Source organism: Ovis aries, chromosome X (genome assembly GCF_016772045.2).
Source record: "Ovis aries strain OAR_USU_Benz2616 breed Rambouillet chromosome X, ARS-UI_Ramb_v3.0, whole genome shotgun sequence".
In the NCBI taxonomy this organism is placed as follows: Eukaryota; Metazoa; Chordata; class Mammalia; order Artiodactyla; family Bovidae; genus Ovis; species Ovis aries.
In genome coordinates, this window is record NC_056080.1 from 14,564,614 (window position 1) to 14,581,942 (window position 17,329).

Below are 17,329 nucleotides of genomic sequence, written 5' to 3' on the forward strand. Positions count from 1 at the left end.
GGAAGAAACAGTAACATGGAGAGGATGGAGGGTCCTGAGACCAGTGTTGCACATAGGTAAGAAACTGGGCAGGGATACTCACCTGGAGATGAAGAAAGTCCTGGGGAGGAGGAACACATAGGTCAGAATGTGGACAAATATACTCCCTTCGAGAAAAGTGGAGACCATATGTGTCTAGTAGCACACCAAGTTAGAAGGTAGGCACAGACACTAACATGGAGAGGACTGGGGCATCTTGAGTGAGGAGGAGCATGTAGGTGAGAAAGTGGATAGGGCTACTCACTGGGAGAGGAGAGGAGCTCCTGGGGAGGAGGATCACACAGGTGAGGAACGGGGCAGAGATAATGACTCAGAAAGAAGTGGTTTCATGACATAGGAGTAGTGCAGTCAGTAAGATCCTAAGCAGAGATACTCATTGGAGAGGAGTGAAGGGTCCTGAGTGCGGTACAGTATTAGCTCCAAACTGGAGCGAGATGGAGATCCCAAGTGAGCAGGCAAACAGTAAGTTAGAAAGTATGGGGAGATACAATTTTGTAGTTATATTCTTCCTGATTAAGAAGGAGCAAAGCAAGTCAGAAACTAAGATGTTCTCATTGGAAAGGAGTGGGTGATGTGAAAGAGGACAGGCCATAGGTCAGAAAGTTTGCAGATATACTCAACTGGAGAGGAGTGGATGGAAGTCCCATGTGAGTCCTAGCAAACTAAGTTAGACGCTTCACATAGATACTAACATGGAGAGAACTGGAGGCTCTGGTGTGAGTGCACACTCACTTGAAGACAAGAGGAAGTCCTGAGGGAGGAGGGTCACAAAGGAGAAAACCTGGGCAGAGATATTTACCTGGAGAGGAGTGAGGAGGAGCACATAGATCAGAAAATAGGCAGAGATATTCACTTGGAGAATAGTGGCGGTCTTGTTTGAGTAGTAGCGCACTAAGTTTGAAGCTAGGCACAGATACTAACAGGGAGAAGACTGGAGGGTCTTGAGTGAGGAGGAGTATGAAATTGGGCAGGGATACTCACTTGGCCAGGAGAGGAAGTCCTGAGGAGCAGGACCACATCAGTAAGAAACTGGGCAAAGAGAGTCCCTTGCAAAGGCGAAGTGGTCCTGAGTGAATGAAGCACATGGGGCAGAAAGTTAAGAGCTGTTGACTCAGAAAGAAGAGGTGGTCTTGAGGAAGGAGGCGTGCAGGCAGTTACAACTAGGTGGTGATACTGGTTGGAGATGACTGTAGGCCATGAGTGAGGAGGAGAACATAGATCAAGTCCAGGAGAGAGACTCACATAGAGAGAATGCAGATCCTGAGACACCAGAAGACCAGTAAGTTAGAATTTAGGCAGAGATTCTAAATTCTACAGGTGTGTCGTTCCTCCCCCCTAAGGAGGAAGTAAGTCAGGAACAAGGAAGAGGTTGTCACTCGGAAGGGAGTGGTGGTTGTGAAAAGGTGAAGCCATAGGTCAGAAAGTGGGCAGATATACTAACCTGGAGATCAGTCCTGTGTGAGAAGTAGAGCCCTAAGGTAGAAGCCAGGCACATATACTAACATGGGGAGGGCGGAGGAGCGGGTAGGTGAGAGACTGGGCAAGGACACTTAACTTGGAGATAGAGGAGGTCCAGAGGGAGGAAGATCACATAGGTGAGAAACTGGGGAGAAATACTTACTTAGAAGCAAGTAAAGGTCCAGGGTGAGTAGTAACACATTCAGTTAGAACCAGGCACTTATTTATACAGATTGGAGAGATATAAAGGGCCCAAACTGAGGAGGAGCAAAAAGTTCAAATCTGAGAAGAGAAACTAACATGAGAGAATGGAGATCCTTGGTCAGCAGGATTACAGTAAGTCAGAAATTAGGTACCAGTAATAAAATCTACAGGTGGGTAGTTCCTGATTGAGAAGGACGAACATAATTTTGAAACAAGGAAAAGATTCTCCTTGGAAAGGAGTGGGGGTTATGAAAAAGGATCAAGCCATACATCAGAAAGTGGGCAGATATACTCACTTGAAAACAGTTGTGGTCCTGTGTGAGTAGTAGCACATTAAGTCAGAAGCTAGGCACAGATACTAACAGGGAGATGACTGGAGCATCTTGAGTAAGGAGGACCGCAAAGGTGAGAAACTGGATGGGCCAACTTACTTGGAGAGGAGAGGAAGGGCTGAGTGAGGAGGATCATATAGGTGAGATGCTAAGTAGAGATAGTGTCTTGGAGAATAGAGGAGGTCCTGGGTGAGGAGGAGAACATAAGACACAAAATGGGTAGAGACTGACATGGAATGAAGTGCTGCTCTTGAGACGGGAGTAGCACAGTCAGTTAGAAACTAAGCAGAGATACTCACTCGAGAGGAGGGAAGGGTCCTGAGTGAGGAAAAGCTCAGATCAAAACTGGAAGAAATATTCACTTGGAGAGAAGTGGAGATCTAAGTGAGCGGGAGCACAGTAACTCAGAAAGTGGGCAGAGGTACAAAATTCTACAGCTGAGTAGTTCCTGACTGCGAAGGAGGAAGTAAATCAGAAACTTAAGAACAGGCTCTCCTTGGCGAGGCATGGATGTTGTAAATAGGACAGGCCATAGGTGAAAAAGTGTGCAGATTTACACACATAGAGAAAGTGGAGGTCCTGTGTTAGTAGCAGTGCAATGAGTTAAAGCTTGGAAGACATAGTAACATGGAGAGGATGGAGAGTCTTAAGAATGGTGCTGCACATAGGTAAGATACTGGGCAGGGATACTCACCTGGAGACGAAGTCCTGAGGCAGGAGGACACATAGGTGAGAATGCGGCAGAGATACTTCTTGGGAGAAAAAGAAGTCTAGTAAAGAGGAGGCCATAGGTCAGAATATGGGCAAATATATTCATTTTGAGAGTAGATGTGTGTGATACTAAGTTAGAAGGTAGGCGCAGATACTAACTTGGAGAGGACTGGACGGTCTTGAGTGATGAGGAGCATATAGGTGAGAAATTTAGCAGGGATACTCACTTGGAGAGGAGAGGAAGTCCTATGGGAAGAGGATCATACAGATGAGAAATGGGGGCAAGATAAAGGCTCAGAAAGAAGAGGTCTTGACATAGGAGTAGCGCAGTCAGTTAGAAACTAAGCAGATATACTCATGGGAGAGGAGTGAAGGGTCCTGAGTGAGACAGAGTGTTAGGTCAAAACGGATAGAGATCCCAAGTGAGCAGGAGCACAGTAAGTCAGAAACTAGGCTGAGATACAAAATTCTATAGGTGTGCAGTTCCTGATTAACAAGGAGGGAACGAAGTCAGAAACTAGGAAGAGGTTCTCACTTGGAAAGGTGTGAGTGTTGTATAACTCGGCAGATATACGCCTTGGAAAACAGTGGAGGTCCTGTGTGAGTGGTATCACACTAAGTTAGAAGTGAGGCAGAGATGCTAACACCGAGAGGACTGGAGCATCCTGAATGAGAAGGAGTGCTTGAATAAAATATTGGGCAGGGATCCTCCCTTGGACAGGAGAGGAAGTTTCCCGAGTCAGGAGGATCACATAGATGAGACACTAAGCAGAGATAGTCACTTGGAGAATAGAGGAGGTCCGGAGTGAGGAGGAGAACATAGGACAGAAAATGGGCAGAGAGATCAACAAGGAATGAAGTGCTGCTCTTGAGACAGGAGTAGCACAGTCAATTAGAAACTGAGCAGAGATACTCACTTTGAGAGGAGGGAAGGGTCGTGAGCGAGGAAGAGGGTTATGTCTAAACTGGAAGAGATGCTCACTTGGAGAGAAGTAGAGATTCTGAGTGAGTAGGAGCACAGTAAGTCGGAATTAGATGGAGATACAAAATTCCGCAGGTGAGTATTTCCTGACTCAGAAGGAGGGAAACACGTCAGAAATTAAGAACAGGGTCTGCTTGGAGAGGAGTGGGTGTTGTAAAGAGGACAGCCTTAGGTCAGAAAGTGTGCAGATTTACTCCCATAGAGAAAGTGAGGTCCTGTGTGAGCAGTAGAGCAATAATTTAAAGCTTGGAAGAAACAGTAACATGGAGAGGATGGAGGGTCCTGAGACCAGTGTTGCACATAGGTAAGAAACTGGGCAGGGATACTCACCTGGAGATGAAGAAAGTCCTGGGGAGGAGGAACACATAGGTCAGAATGTGGACAAATATACTCCCTTCGAGAAAAGTGGAGACCATATGTGTCTAGTAGCACACCAAGTTAGAAGGTAGGCACAGACACTAACATGGAGAGGACTGGGGCATCTTGAGTGAGGAGGAGCATGTAGGTGAGAAAGTGGATAGGGCTACTCACTGGGAGAGGAGAGGAGCTCCTGGGGAGGAGGATCACACAGGTGAGGAACGGGGCAGAGATAATGACTCAGAAAGAAGTGGTTTCATGACATAGGAGTAGTGCAGTCAGTAAGATCCTAAGCAGAGATACTCATTGGAGAGGAGTGAAGGGTCCTGAGTGCGGTACAGTATTAGCTCCAAACTGGAGCGAGATGGAGATCCCAAGTGAGCAGGCAAACAGTAAGTTAGAAAGTATGGGGAGATACACAATTTTGTAGTTATATTCTTCCTGATTAAGAAGGAGCAAAGCAAGTCAGAAACTAAGATGTTCTCATTGGAAAGGAGTGGGTGATGTGAAAGAGGACAGGCCATAGGTCAGAAAGTTTGCAGATATACTCAACTGGAGAGGAGTGGATGGAAGTCCCATGTGAGTCCTAGCAAACTAAGTTAGACGCTTCACATAGATACTAACATGGAGAGAACTGGAGGCTCTGGTGTGAGTGCACACTCACTTGAAGACAAGAGGAAGTCCTGAGGGAGGAGGGTCACAAAGGAGAAAACCTGGGCAGAGATATTTACCTGGAGAGGAGTGAGGAGGAGCACATAGATCAGAAAATAGGCAGAGATATTCACTTGGAGAATAGTGGCGGTCTTGTTTGAGTAGTAGCGCACTAAGTTTGAAGCTAGGCACAGATACTAACAGGAGAAGACTGGAGGGTCTTGAGTGAGGAGGAGTATGAAATTGGGCAGGGATACTCACTTGGCCAGGAGAGGAAGTCCTGAGGGAGCAGGACCACATCAGTAAGAAACTGGGCAAAGAGAGTCCCTTGCAAAGGCGAAGTGGTCCTGAGTGAATGAAGCACATGGGGCAGAAAGTTAAGAGCTGTTGACTCAGAAAGAAGAGGTGGTCTTGAGGAAGGAGGCGTGCAGGCAGTTACAACTAGGTGGTGATACTGGTTGGAGATGACTGTAGGCCATGAGTGAGGAGGAGAACATAGATCAAGTCCAGGAGAGAGACTCACATAGAGAGAATGCAGATCCTGAGACACCAGAAGACCAGTAAGTTAGAATTTAGGCAGAGATTCTAAATTCTACAGGTGTGTCGTTCCTCCCCCCTAAGGAGGGAAGTAAGTCAGGAACAAGGAAGAGGTTGTCACTCGGAAGGGAGTGGTGGTTGTGAAAAGGTGAAGCCATAGGTCAGAAAGTGGGCAGATATACTAACCTGGAGATCAGTCCTGTGTGAGAAGTAGAGCCCTAAGGTAGAAGCCAGGCACATATACTAACATGGGGAGGGCGGAGGAGCGGGTAGGTGAGAGACTGGGCAAGGACACTTAACTTGGAGATAGAGGAGGTCCAGAGGGAGGAAGATCACATAGGTGAGAAACTGGGGAGAAATACTTACTTAGAAGCAAGTAAAGGTCCAGGGTGAGTAGTAACACATTCAGTTAGAACCAGGCACTTATTTATACAGATTGGAGAGATATAAAGGGCCCAAACTGAGGAGGAGCAAAAAGTTCAAATCTGAGAAGAGAAACTAACATGAGAGAATGGAGATCCTTGGTCAGCAGGATTACAGTAAGTCAGAAATTAGGTACCAGTAATAAAATCTACAGGTGGGTAGTTCCTGATTGAGAAGGACGAACATAATTTTGAAACAAGGAAAAGATTCTCCTTGGAAAGGAGTGGGGGTTATGAAAAAGGATCAAGCCATACATCAGAAAGTGGGCAGATATACTCACTTGAAAACAGTTGTGGTCCTGTGTGAGTAGTAGCACATTAAGTCAGAAGCTAGGCACAGATACTAACAGGGAGATGACTGGAGCATCTTGAGTAAGGAGGACCGCAAAGGTGAGAAACTGGATGGGCCAACTTACTTGGAGAGGAGAGGAAGGGCTGAGTGAGGAGGATCATATAGGTGAGATGCTAAGTAGAGATAGTGTCTTGGAGAATAGAGGAGGTCCTGGGTGAGGAGGAGAACATAAGACACAAAATGGGTAGAGAGACTGACATGGAATGAAGTGCTGCTCTTGAGACGGGAGTAGCACAGTCAGTTAGAAACTAAGCAGAGATACTCACTCGAGAGGAGGGAAGGGTCCTGAGTGAGGAAAAGCTCAGATCAAAACTGGAAGAAATATTCACTTGGAGAGAAGTGGAGATCTAAGTGAGCGGGAGCACAGTAACTCAGAAAGTGGGCAGAGGTACAAAATTCTACAGCTGAGTAGTTCCTGACTGCGAAGGAGGAAGTAAATCAGAAACTTAAGAACAGGCTCTCCTTGGCGAGGCATGGATGTTGTAAATAGGACAGGCCATAGGTGAAAAAGTGTGCAGATTTACACACATAGAGAAAGTGGAGGTCCTGTGTTAGTAGCAGTGCAATGAGTTAAAGCTTGGAAGACATAGTAACATGGAGAGGATGGAGAGTCTTAAGAATGGTGCTGCACATAGGTAAGATACTGGGCAGGGATACTCACCTGGAGACGAAGTCCTGAGGCAGGAGGACACATAGGTGAGAATGCGGCAGAGATACTTCTTGGGAGAAAAAAGAAGTCTAGTAAAGAGGAGGCCATAGGTCAGAATATGGGCAAATATATTCATTTTGAGAGTAGATGTGTGTGTGATACTAAGTTAGAAGGTAGGCGCAGATACTAACTTGGAGAGGACTGGACGGTCTTGAGTGATGAGGAGCATATAGGTGAGAAATTTAGCAGGGATACTCACTTGGAGAGGAGAGGAAGTCCTATGGGAAGAGGATCATACAGATGAGAAATGGGGCAAGATAAAGGCTCAGAAAGAAGAGGTCTTGACATAGGAGTAGCGCAGTCAGTTAGAAACTAAGCAGATATACTCATGGGAGAGGAGTGAAGGGTCCTGAGTGAGACAGAGTGTTAGGTCAAAACGGATAGAGATCCCAAGTGAGCAGGAGCACAGTAAGTCAGAAACTAGGCTGAGATACAAAATTCTATAGGTGTGCAGTTCCTGATTAACAAGGAGGGAACGAAGTCAGAAACTAGGAAGAGGTTCTCACTTGGAAAGGTGTGAGTGTTGTATAACTCGGCAGATATACGCCTTGGAAAACAGTGGAGGTCCTGTGTGAGTGGTATCACACTAAGTTAGAAGTGAGGCAGAGATGCTAACACCGAGAGGACTGGAGCATCCTGAATGAGAAGGAGTGCTTGAATAAAATATTGGGCAGGGATCCTCCCTTGGACAGGAGAGGAAGTTTCCCGAGTCAGGAGGATCACATAGATGAGACACTAAGCAGAGATAGTCACTTGGAGAATAGAGGAGGTCCGGAGTGAGGAGGAGAACATAGGACAGAAAATGGGCAGAGAGATCAACAAGGAATGAAGTGCTGCTCTTGAGACAGGAGTAGCACAGTCAATTAGAAACTGAGCAGAGATACTCACTTTGAGAGGAGGGAAGGGTCGTGAGCGAGGAAGAGGGTTATGTCTAAACTGGAAGAGATGCTCACTTGGAGAGAAGTAGAGATTCTGAGTGAGTAGGAGCACAGTAAGTCGGAATTAGATGGAGATACAAAATTCCGCAGGTGAGTATTTCCTGACTCAGAAGGAGGGAAACACGTCAGAAATTAAGAACAGGGTCTGCTTGGAGAGGAGTGGGTGTTGTAAAGAGGACAGCCTTAGGTCAGAAAGTGTGCAGATTTACTCCCATAGAGAAAGTGAGGTCCTGTGTGAGCAGTAGAGCAATAATTTAAAGCTTGGAAGAAACAGTAACATGGAGAGGATGGAGGGTCCTGAGACCAGTGTTGCACATAGGTAAGAAACTGGGCAGGGATACTCACCTGGAGATGAAGAAAGTCCTGGGGAGGAGGAACACATAGGTCAGAATGTGGACAAATATACTCCCTTCGAGAAAAGTGGAGACCATATGTGTCTAGTAGCACACCAAGTTAGAAGGTAGGCACAGACACTAACATGGAGAGGACTGGGGCATCTTGAGTGAGGAGGAGCATGTAGGTGAGAAAGTGGATAGGGCTACTCACTGGGAGAGGAGAGGAGCTCCTGGGGAGGAGGATCACACAGGTGAGGAACGGGGCAGAGATAATGACTCAGAAAGAAGTGGTTTCATGACATAGGAGTAGTGCAGTCAGTAAGATCCTAAGCAGAGATACTCATTGGAGAGGAGTGAAGGGTCCTGAGTGCGGTACAGTATTAGCTCCAAACTGGAGCGAGATGGAGATCCCAAGTGAGCAGGCAAACAGTAAGTTAGAAAGTATGGGGAGATACACAATTTTGTAGTTATATTCTTCCTGATTAAGAAGGAGCAAAGCAAGTCAGAAACTAAGATGTTCTCATTGGAAAGGAGTGGGTGATGTGAAAGAGGACAGGCCATAGGTCAGAAAGTTTGCAGATATACTCAACTGGAGAGGAGTGGATGGAAGTCCCATGTGAGTCCTAGCAAACTAAGTTAGACGCTTCACATAGATACTAACATGGAGAGAACTGGAGGCTCTGGTGTGAGTGCACACTCACTTGAAGACAAGAGGAAGTCCTGAGGGAGGAGGGTCACAAAGGAGAAAACCTGGGCAGAGATATTTACCTGGAGAGGAGTGAGGAGGAGCACATAGATCAGAAAATAGGCAGAGATATTCACTTGGAGAATAGTGGCGGTCTTGTTTGAGTAGTAGCGCACTAAGTTTGAAGCTAGGCACAGATACTAACAGGGAGAAGACTGGAGGGTCTTGAGTGAGGAGGAGTATGAAATTGGGCAGGGATACTCACTTGGCCAGGAGAGGAAGTCCTGAGGAGCAGGACCACATCAGTAAGAAACTGGGCAAAGAGAGTCCCTTGCAAAGGCGAAGTGGTCCTGAGTGAATGAAGCACATGGGGCAGAAAGTTAAGAGCTGTTGACTCAGAAAGAAGAGGTGGTCTTGAGGAAGGAGGCGTGCAGGCAGTTACAACTAGGTGGTGATACTGGTTGGAGATGACTGTAGGCCATGAGTGAGGAGGAGAACATAGATCAAGTCCAGGAGAGAGACTCACATAGAGAGAATGCAGATCCTGAGACACCAGAAGACCAGTAAGTTAGAATTTAGGCAGAGATTCTAAATTCTACAGGTGTGTCGTTCCTCCCCCCTAAGGAGGGAAGTAAGTCAGGAACAAGGAAGAGGTTGTCACTCGGAAGGAGTGGTGGTTGTGAAAAGGTGAAGCCATAGGTCAGAAAGTGGGCAGATATACTAACCTGGAGATCAGTCCTGTGTGAGAAGTAGAGCCCTAAGGTAGAAGCCAGGCACATATACTAACATGGGGAGGGCGGAGGAGCGGGTAGGTGAGAGACTGGGCAAGGACACTTAACTTGGAGATAGAGGAGGTCCAGAGGGAGGAAGATCACATAGGTGAGAAACTGGGGAGAAATACTTACTTAGAAGCAAGTAAAGGTCCAGGGTGAGTAGTAACACATTCAGTTAGAACCAGGCACTTATTTATACAGATTGGAGAGATATAAAGGGCCCAAACTGAGGAGGAGCAAAAGTTCAAATCTGAGAAGAGAAACTAACATGAGAGAATGGAGATCCTTGGTCAGCAGGATTACAGTAAGTCAGAAATTAGGTACCAGTAATAAAATCTACAGGTGGGTAGTTCCTGATTGAGAAGGACGAACATAATTTTGAAACAAGGAAAAGATTCTCCTTGGAAAGGAGTGGGGTTATGAAAAGGATCAAGCCATACATCAGAAAGTGGGCAGATATACTCACTTGAAAACAGTTGTGGTCCTGTGTGAGTAGTAGCACATTAAGTCAGAAGCTAGGCACAGATACTAACAGGGAGATGACTGGAGCATCTTGAGTAAGGAGGACCGCAAAGGTGAGAAACTGGATGGGCCAACTTACTTGGAGAGGAGAGGAAGGGCTGAGTGAGGAGGATCATATAGGTGAGATGCTAAGTAGAGATAGTGTCTTGGAGAATAGAGGAGGTCCTGGGTGAGGAGGAGAACATAAGACACAAAATGGGTAGAGAGACTGACATGGAATGAAGTGCTGCTCTTGAGACGGGAGTAGCACAGTCAGTTAGAAACTAAGCAGAGATACTCACTCGAGAGGAGGGAAGGGTCCTGAGTGAGGAAAAGCTCAGATCAAAACTGGAAGAAATATTCACTTGGAGAGAAGTGGAGATCTAAGTGAGCGGGAGCACAGTAACTCAGAAAGTGGGCAGAGGTACAAAATTCTACAGCTGAGTAGTTCCTGACTGCGAAGGAGGAAGTAAATCAGAAACTTAAGAACAGGCTCTCCTTGGCGAGGCATGGATGTTGTAAATAGGACAGGCCATAGGTGAAAAAGTGTGCAGATTTACACACATAGAGAAAGTGGAGGTCCTGTGTTAGTAGCAGTGCAATGAGTTAAAGCTTGGAAGACATAGTAACATGGAGAGGATGGAGAGTCTTAAGAATGGTGCTGCACATAGGTAAGATACTGGGCAGGGATACTCACCTGGAGACGAAGTCCTGAGGCAGGAGGACACATAGGTGAGAATGCGGCAGAGATACTTCTTGGGAGAAAAAAGAAGTCTAGTAAAGAGGAGGCCATAGGTCAGAATATGGGCAAATATATTCATTTTGAGAGTAGATGTGTGTGTGATACTAAGTTAGAAGGTAGGCGCAGATACTAACTTGGAGAGGACTGGACGGTCTTGAGTGATGAGGAGCATATAGGTGAGAAATTTAGCAGGGATACTCACTTGGAGAGGAGAGGAAGTCCTATGGGAAGAGGATCATACAGATGAGAAATGGGGGCAAGATAAAGGCTCAGAAAGAAGAGGTCTTGACATAGGAGTAGCGCAGTCAGTTAGAAACTAAGCAGATATACTCATGGGAGAGGAGTGAAGGGTCCTGAGTGAGACAGAGTGTTAGGTCAAAACGGATAGAGATCCCAAGTGAGCAGGAGCACAGTAAGTCAGAAACTAGGCTGAGATACAAAATTCTATAGGTGTGCAGTTCCTGATTAACAAGGAGGGAACGAAGTCAGAAACTAGGAAGAGGTTCTCACTTGGAAAGGTGTGAGTGTTGTATAACTCGGCAGATATACGCCTTGGAAAACAGTGGAGGTCCTGTGTGAGTGGTATCACACTAAGTTAGAAGTGAGGCAGAGATGCTAACACCGAGAGGACTGGAGCATCCTGAATGAGAAGGAGTGCTTGAATAAAATATTGGGCAGGGATCCTCCCTTGGACAGGAGAGGAAGTTTCCCGAGTCAGGAGGATCACATAGATGAGACACTAAGCAGAGATAGTCACTTGGAGAATAGAGGAGGTCCGGAGTGAGGAGGAGAACATAGGACAGAAAATGGGCAGAGAGATCAACAAGGAATGAAGTGCTGCTCTTGAGACAGGAGTAGCACAGTCAATTAGAAACTGAGCAGAGATACTCACTTTGAGAGGAGGGAAGGGTCGTGAGCGAGGAAGAGGGTTATGTCTAAACTGGAAGAGATGCTCACTTGGAGAGAAGTAGAGATTCTGAGTGAGTAGGAGCACAGTAAGTCGGAATTAGATGGAGATACAAAATTCCGCAGGTGAGTATTTCCTGACTCAGAAGGAGGGAAACACGTCAGAAATTAAGAACAGGGTCTGCTTGGAGAGGAGTGGGTGTTGTAAAGAGGACAGCCTTAGGTCAGAAAGTGTGCAGATTTACTCCCATAGAGAAAGTGAGGTCCTGTGTGAGCAGTAGAGCAATAATTTAAAGCTTGGAAGAAACAGTAACATGGAGAGGATGGAGGGTCCTGAGACCAGTGTTGCACATAGGTAAGAAACTGGGCAGGGATACTCACCTGGAGATGAAGAAAGTCCTGGGGAGGAGGAACACATAGGTCAGAATGTGGACAAATATACTCCCTTCGAGAAAAGTGGAGACCATATGTGTCTAGTAGCACACCAAGTTAGAAGGTAGGCACAGACACTAACATGGAGAGGACTGGGGCATCTTGAGTGAGGAGGAGCATGTAGGTGAGAAAGTGGATAGGGCTACTCACTGGGAGAGGAGAGGAGCTCCTGGGGAGGAGGATCACACAGGTGAGGAACGGGGCAGAGATAATGACTCAGAAAGAAGTGGTTTCATGACATAGGAGTAGTGCAGTCAGTAAGATCCTAAGCAGAGATACTCATTGGAGAGGAGTGAAGGGTCCTGAGTGCGGTACAGTATTAGCTCCAAACTGGAGCGAGATGGAGATCCCAAGTGAGCAGGCAAACAGTAAGTTAGAAAGTATGGGGAGATACACAATTTTGTAGTTATATTCTTCCTGATTAAGAAGGAGCAAAGCAAGTCAGAAACTAAGATGTTCTCATTGGAAAGGAGTGGGTGATGTGAAAGAGGACAGGCCATAGGTCAGAAAGTTTGCAGATATACTCAACTGGAGAGGAGTGGATGGAAGTCCCATGTGAGTCCTAGCAAACTAAGTTAGACGCTTCACATAGATACTAACATGGAGAGAACTGGAGGCTCTGGTGTGAGTGCACACTCACTTGAAGACAAGAGGAAGTCCTGAGGGAGGAGGGTCACAAAGGAGAAAACCTGGGCAGAGATATTTACCTGGAGAGGAGTGAGGAGGAGCACATAGATCAGAAAATAGGCAGAGATATTCACTTGGAGAATAGTGGCGGTCTTGTTTGAGTAGTAGCGCACTAAGTTTGAAGCTAGGCACAGATACTAACAGGGAGAAGACTGGAGGGTCTTGAGTGAGGAGGAGTATGAAATTGGGCAGGGATACTCACTTGGCCAGGAGAGGAAGTCCTGAGGGAGCAGGACCACATCAGTAAGAAACTGGGCAAAGAGAGTCCCTTGCAAAGGCGAAGTGGTCCTGAGTGAATGAAGCACATGGGGCAGAAAGTTAAGAGCTGTTGACTCAGAAAGAAGAGGTGGTCTTGAGGAAGGAGGCGTGCAGGCAGTTACAACTAGGTGGTGATACTGGTTGGAGACGTGTGTAGGCCATGAGTGAGGAGGAGAACATAGATCAAGTCCAGGAGAGAGGCTCACATAGAGAGAATGCAGATCCTGAGACACCAGAAGACCAGTAAGTTAGAATTTAGGCAGAGATTCTAAATTCTACAGGTGTGTCGTTCCTCCCCCCTAAGGAGGGAAGTAAGTCAGGAACAAGGAAGAGGTTGTCACTCGGAAGGGAGTGGTGGTTGTGAAAAGGATGAAGCCATAGGTCAGAAAGTGGGCAGATATACTAACCTGGAGATCAGTCCTGTGTGAGAAGTAGAGCCCTAAGGTAGAAGCCAGGCACATATACTAACATGGGGAGGGCGGAGGAGCGGGTAGGTGAGAGACTGGGCAAGGACACTTAACTTGGAGATAGAGGAGGTCCAGAGGGAGGAAGATCACATAGGTGAGAAACTGGGGAGAAATACTTACTTAGAAGCAAGTAAAGGTCCAGGGTGAGTAGTAACACATTCAGTTAGAACCAGGCACTTATTTATACAGATTGGAGAGATATAAAGGGCCCAAACTGAGGAGGAGCAAAAGTTCAAATCTGAGAAGAGAAACTAACATGAGAGAATGGAGATCCTTGGTCAGCAGGATTACAGTAAGTCAGAAATTAGGTACCAGTAATAAAATCTACAGGTGGGTAGTTCCTGATTGAGAAGGACGAACATAATTTTGAAACAAGGAAAAGATTCTCCTTGGAAAGGAGTGGGGGTTATGAAAAGGATCAAGCCATACATCAGAAAGTGGGCAGATATACTCACTTGAAAACAGTTGTGGTCCTGTGTGAGTAGTAGCACATTAAGTCAGAAGCTAGGCACAGATACTAACAGGGAGATGACTGGAGCATCTTGAGTAAGGAGGACCGCAAAGGTGAGAAACTGGATGGGCCAACTTACTTGGAGAGGAGAGGAAGGGCTGAGTGAGGAGGATCATATAGGTGAGATGCTAAGTAGAGATAGTGTCTTGGAGAATAGAGGAGGTCCTGGGTGAGGAGGAGAACATAAGACACAAAATGGGTAGAGAGACTGACATGGAATGAAGTGCTGCTCTTGAGACGGGAGTAGCACAGTCAGTTAGAAACTAAGCAGAGATACTCACTCGAGAGGAGGAAGGGTCCTGAGTGAGGAAAAGCTCAGATCAAAACTGGAAGAAATATTCACTTGGAGAGAAGTGGAGATCTAAGTGAGCGGGAGCACAGTAACTCAGAAAGTGGGCAGAGGTACAAAATTCTACAGCTGAGTAGTTCCTGACTGCGAAGGAGGAAGTAAATCAGAAACTTAAGAACAGGCTCTCCTTGGCGAGGCATGGATGTTGTAAATAGGACAGGCCATAGGTGAAAAAGTGTGCAGATTTACACACATAGAGAAAGTGGAGGTCCTGTGTTAGTAGCAGTGCAATGAGTTAAAGCTTGGAAGACATAGTAACATGGAGAGGATGGAGAGTCTTAAGAATGGTGCTGCACATAGGTAAGATACTGGGCAGGGATACTCACCTGGAGACGAAGTCCTGAGGCAGGAGGACACATAGGTGAGAATGCGGCAGAGATACTTCTTGGGAGAAAAAGAAGTCTAGTAAAGAGGAGGCCATAGGTCAGAATATGGGCAAATATATTCATTTTGAGAGTAGATGTGTGTGTGATACTAAGTTAGAAGGTAGGCGCAGATACTAACTTGGAGAGGACTGGACGGTCTTGAGTGATGAGGAGCATATAGGTGAGAAATTTAGCAGGGATACTCACTTGGAGAGGAGAGGAAGTCCTATGGGAAGAGGATCATACAGATGAGAAATGGGGCAAGATAAAGGCTCAGAAAGAAGAGGTCTTGACATAGGAGTAGCGCAGTCAGTTAGAAACTAAGCAGATATACTCATGGGAGAGGAGTGAAGGGTCCTGAGTGAGACAGAGTGTTAGGTCAAAACGGATAGAGATCCCAAGTGAGCAGGAGCACAGTAAGTCAGAAACTAGGCTGAGATACAAAATTCTATAGGTGTGCAGTTCCTGATTAACAAGGAGGGAACGAAGTCAGAAACTAGGAAGAGGTTCTCACTTGGAAAGGTGTGAGTGTTGTATAACTCGGCAGATATACGCCTTGGAAAACAGTGGAGGTCCTGTGTGAGTGGTATCACACTAAGTTAGAAGTGAGGCAGAGATGCTAACACCGAGAGGACTGGAGCATCCTGAATGAGAAGGAGTGCTTGAATAAAATATTGGGCAGGGATCCTCCCTTGGACAGGAGAGGAAGTTTCCGAGTCAGGAGGATCACATAGATGAGACACTAAGCAGAGATAGTCACTTGGAGAATAGAGGAGGTCCGGAGTGAGGAGGAGAACATAGGACAGAAAATGGGCAGAGAGATCAACAAGGAATGAAGTGCTGCTCTTGAGACAGGAGTAGCACAGTCAATTAGAAACTGAGCAGAGATACTCACTTTGAGAGGAGGGAAGGGTCGTGAGCGAGGAAGAGGGTTATGTCTAAACTGGAAGAGATGCTCACTTGGAGAGAAGTAGAGATTCTGAGTGAGTAGGAGCACAGTAAGTCGGAATTAGATGGAGATACAAAATTCCGCAGGTGAGTATTTCCTGACTCAGAAGGAGGGAAACACGTCAGAAATTAAGAACAGGGTCTGCTTGGAGAGGAGTGGGTGTTGTAAAGAGGACAGCCTTAGGTCAGAAAGTGTGCAGATTTACTCCCATAGAGAAAGTGAGGTCCTGTGTGAGCAGTAGAGCAATAATTTAAAGCTTGGAAGAAACAGTAACATGGAGAGGATGGAGGGTCCTGAGACCAGTGTTGCACATAGGTAAGAAACTGGGCAGGGATACTCACCTGGAGATGAAGAAAGTCCTGGGGGAGGAGGAACACATAGGTCAGAATGTGGACAAATATACTCCCTTCGAGAAAAGTGGAGACCATATGTGTCTAGTAGCACACCAAGTTAGAAGGTAGGCACAGACACTAACATGGAGAGGACTGGGGCATCTTGAGTGAGGAGGAGCATGTAGGTGAGAAAGTGGATAGGGCTACTCACTGGGAGAGGAGAGGAGCTCCTGGGGGAGGAGGATCACACAGGTGAGGAACGGGGCAGAGATAATGACTCAGAAAGAAGTGGTTTCATGACATAGGAGTAGTGCAGTCAGTAAGATCCTAAGCAGAGATACTCATTGGAGAGGAGTGAAGGGTCCTGAGTGCGGTACAGTATTAGCTCCAAACTGGAGCGAGATGGAGATCCCAAGTGAGCAGGCAAACAGTAAGTTAGAAAGTATGGGGAGATACACAATTTTGTAGTTATATTCTTCCTGATTAAGAAGGAGCAAAGCAAGTCAGAAACTAAGATGTTCTCATTGGAAAGGAGTGGGTGATGTGAAAGAGGACAGGCCATAGGTCAGAAAGTTTGCAGATATACTCAACTGGAGAGGAGTGGATGGAAGTCCCATGTGAGTCCTAGCAAACTAAGTTAGACGCTTCACATAGATACTAACATGGAGAGAACTGGAGGCTCTGGTGTGAGTGCACACTCACTTGAAGACAAGAGGAAGTCCTGAGGGAGGAGGGTCACAAAGGAGAAAACCTGGGCAGAGATATTTACCTGGAGAGGAGTGAGGAGGAGCACATAGATCAGAAAATAGGCAGAGATATTCACTTGGAGAATAGTGGCGGTCTTGTTTGAGTAGTAGCGCACTAAGTTTGAAGCTAGGCACAGATACTAACAGGGAGAAGACTGGAGGGTCTTGAGTGAGGAGGAGTATGAAATTGGGCAGGGATACTCACTTGGCCAGGAGAGGAAGTCCTGAGGGAGCAGGACCACATCAGTAAGAAACTGGGCAAAGAGAGTCCCTTGCAAAGGCGAAGTGGTCCTGAGTGAATGAAGCACATGGGGCAGAAAGTTAAGAGCTGTTGACTCAGAAAGAAGAGGTGGTCTTGAGGAAGGAGGCGTGCAGGCAGTTACAACTAGGTGGTGATACTGGTTGGAGACGTGTGTAGGCCATGAGTGAGGAGAACATAGATCAAGTCCAGGAGAGAGGCTCACATAGAGAGAATGCAGATCCTGAGACACCAGAAGACCAGTAAGTTAGAATTTAGGCAGAGATTCTAAATTCTACAGGTGTGTCGTTCCTCCCCCCTAAGGAGGGAAGTAAGTCAGGAACAAGGAAGAGGTTGTCAC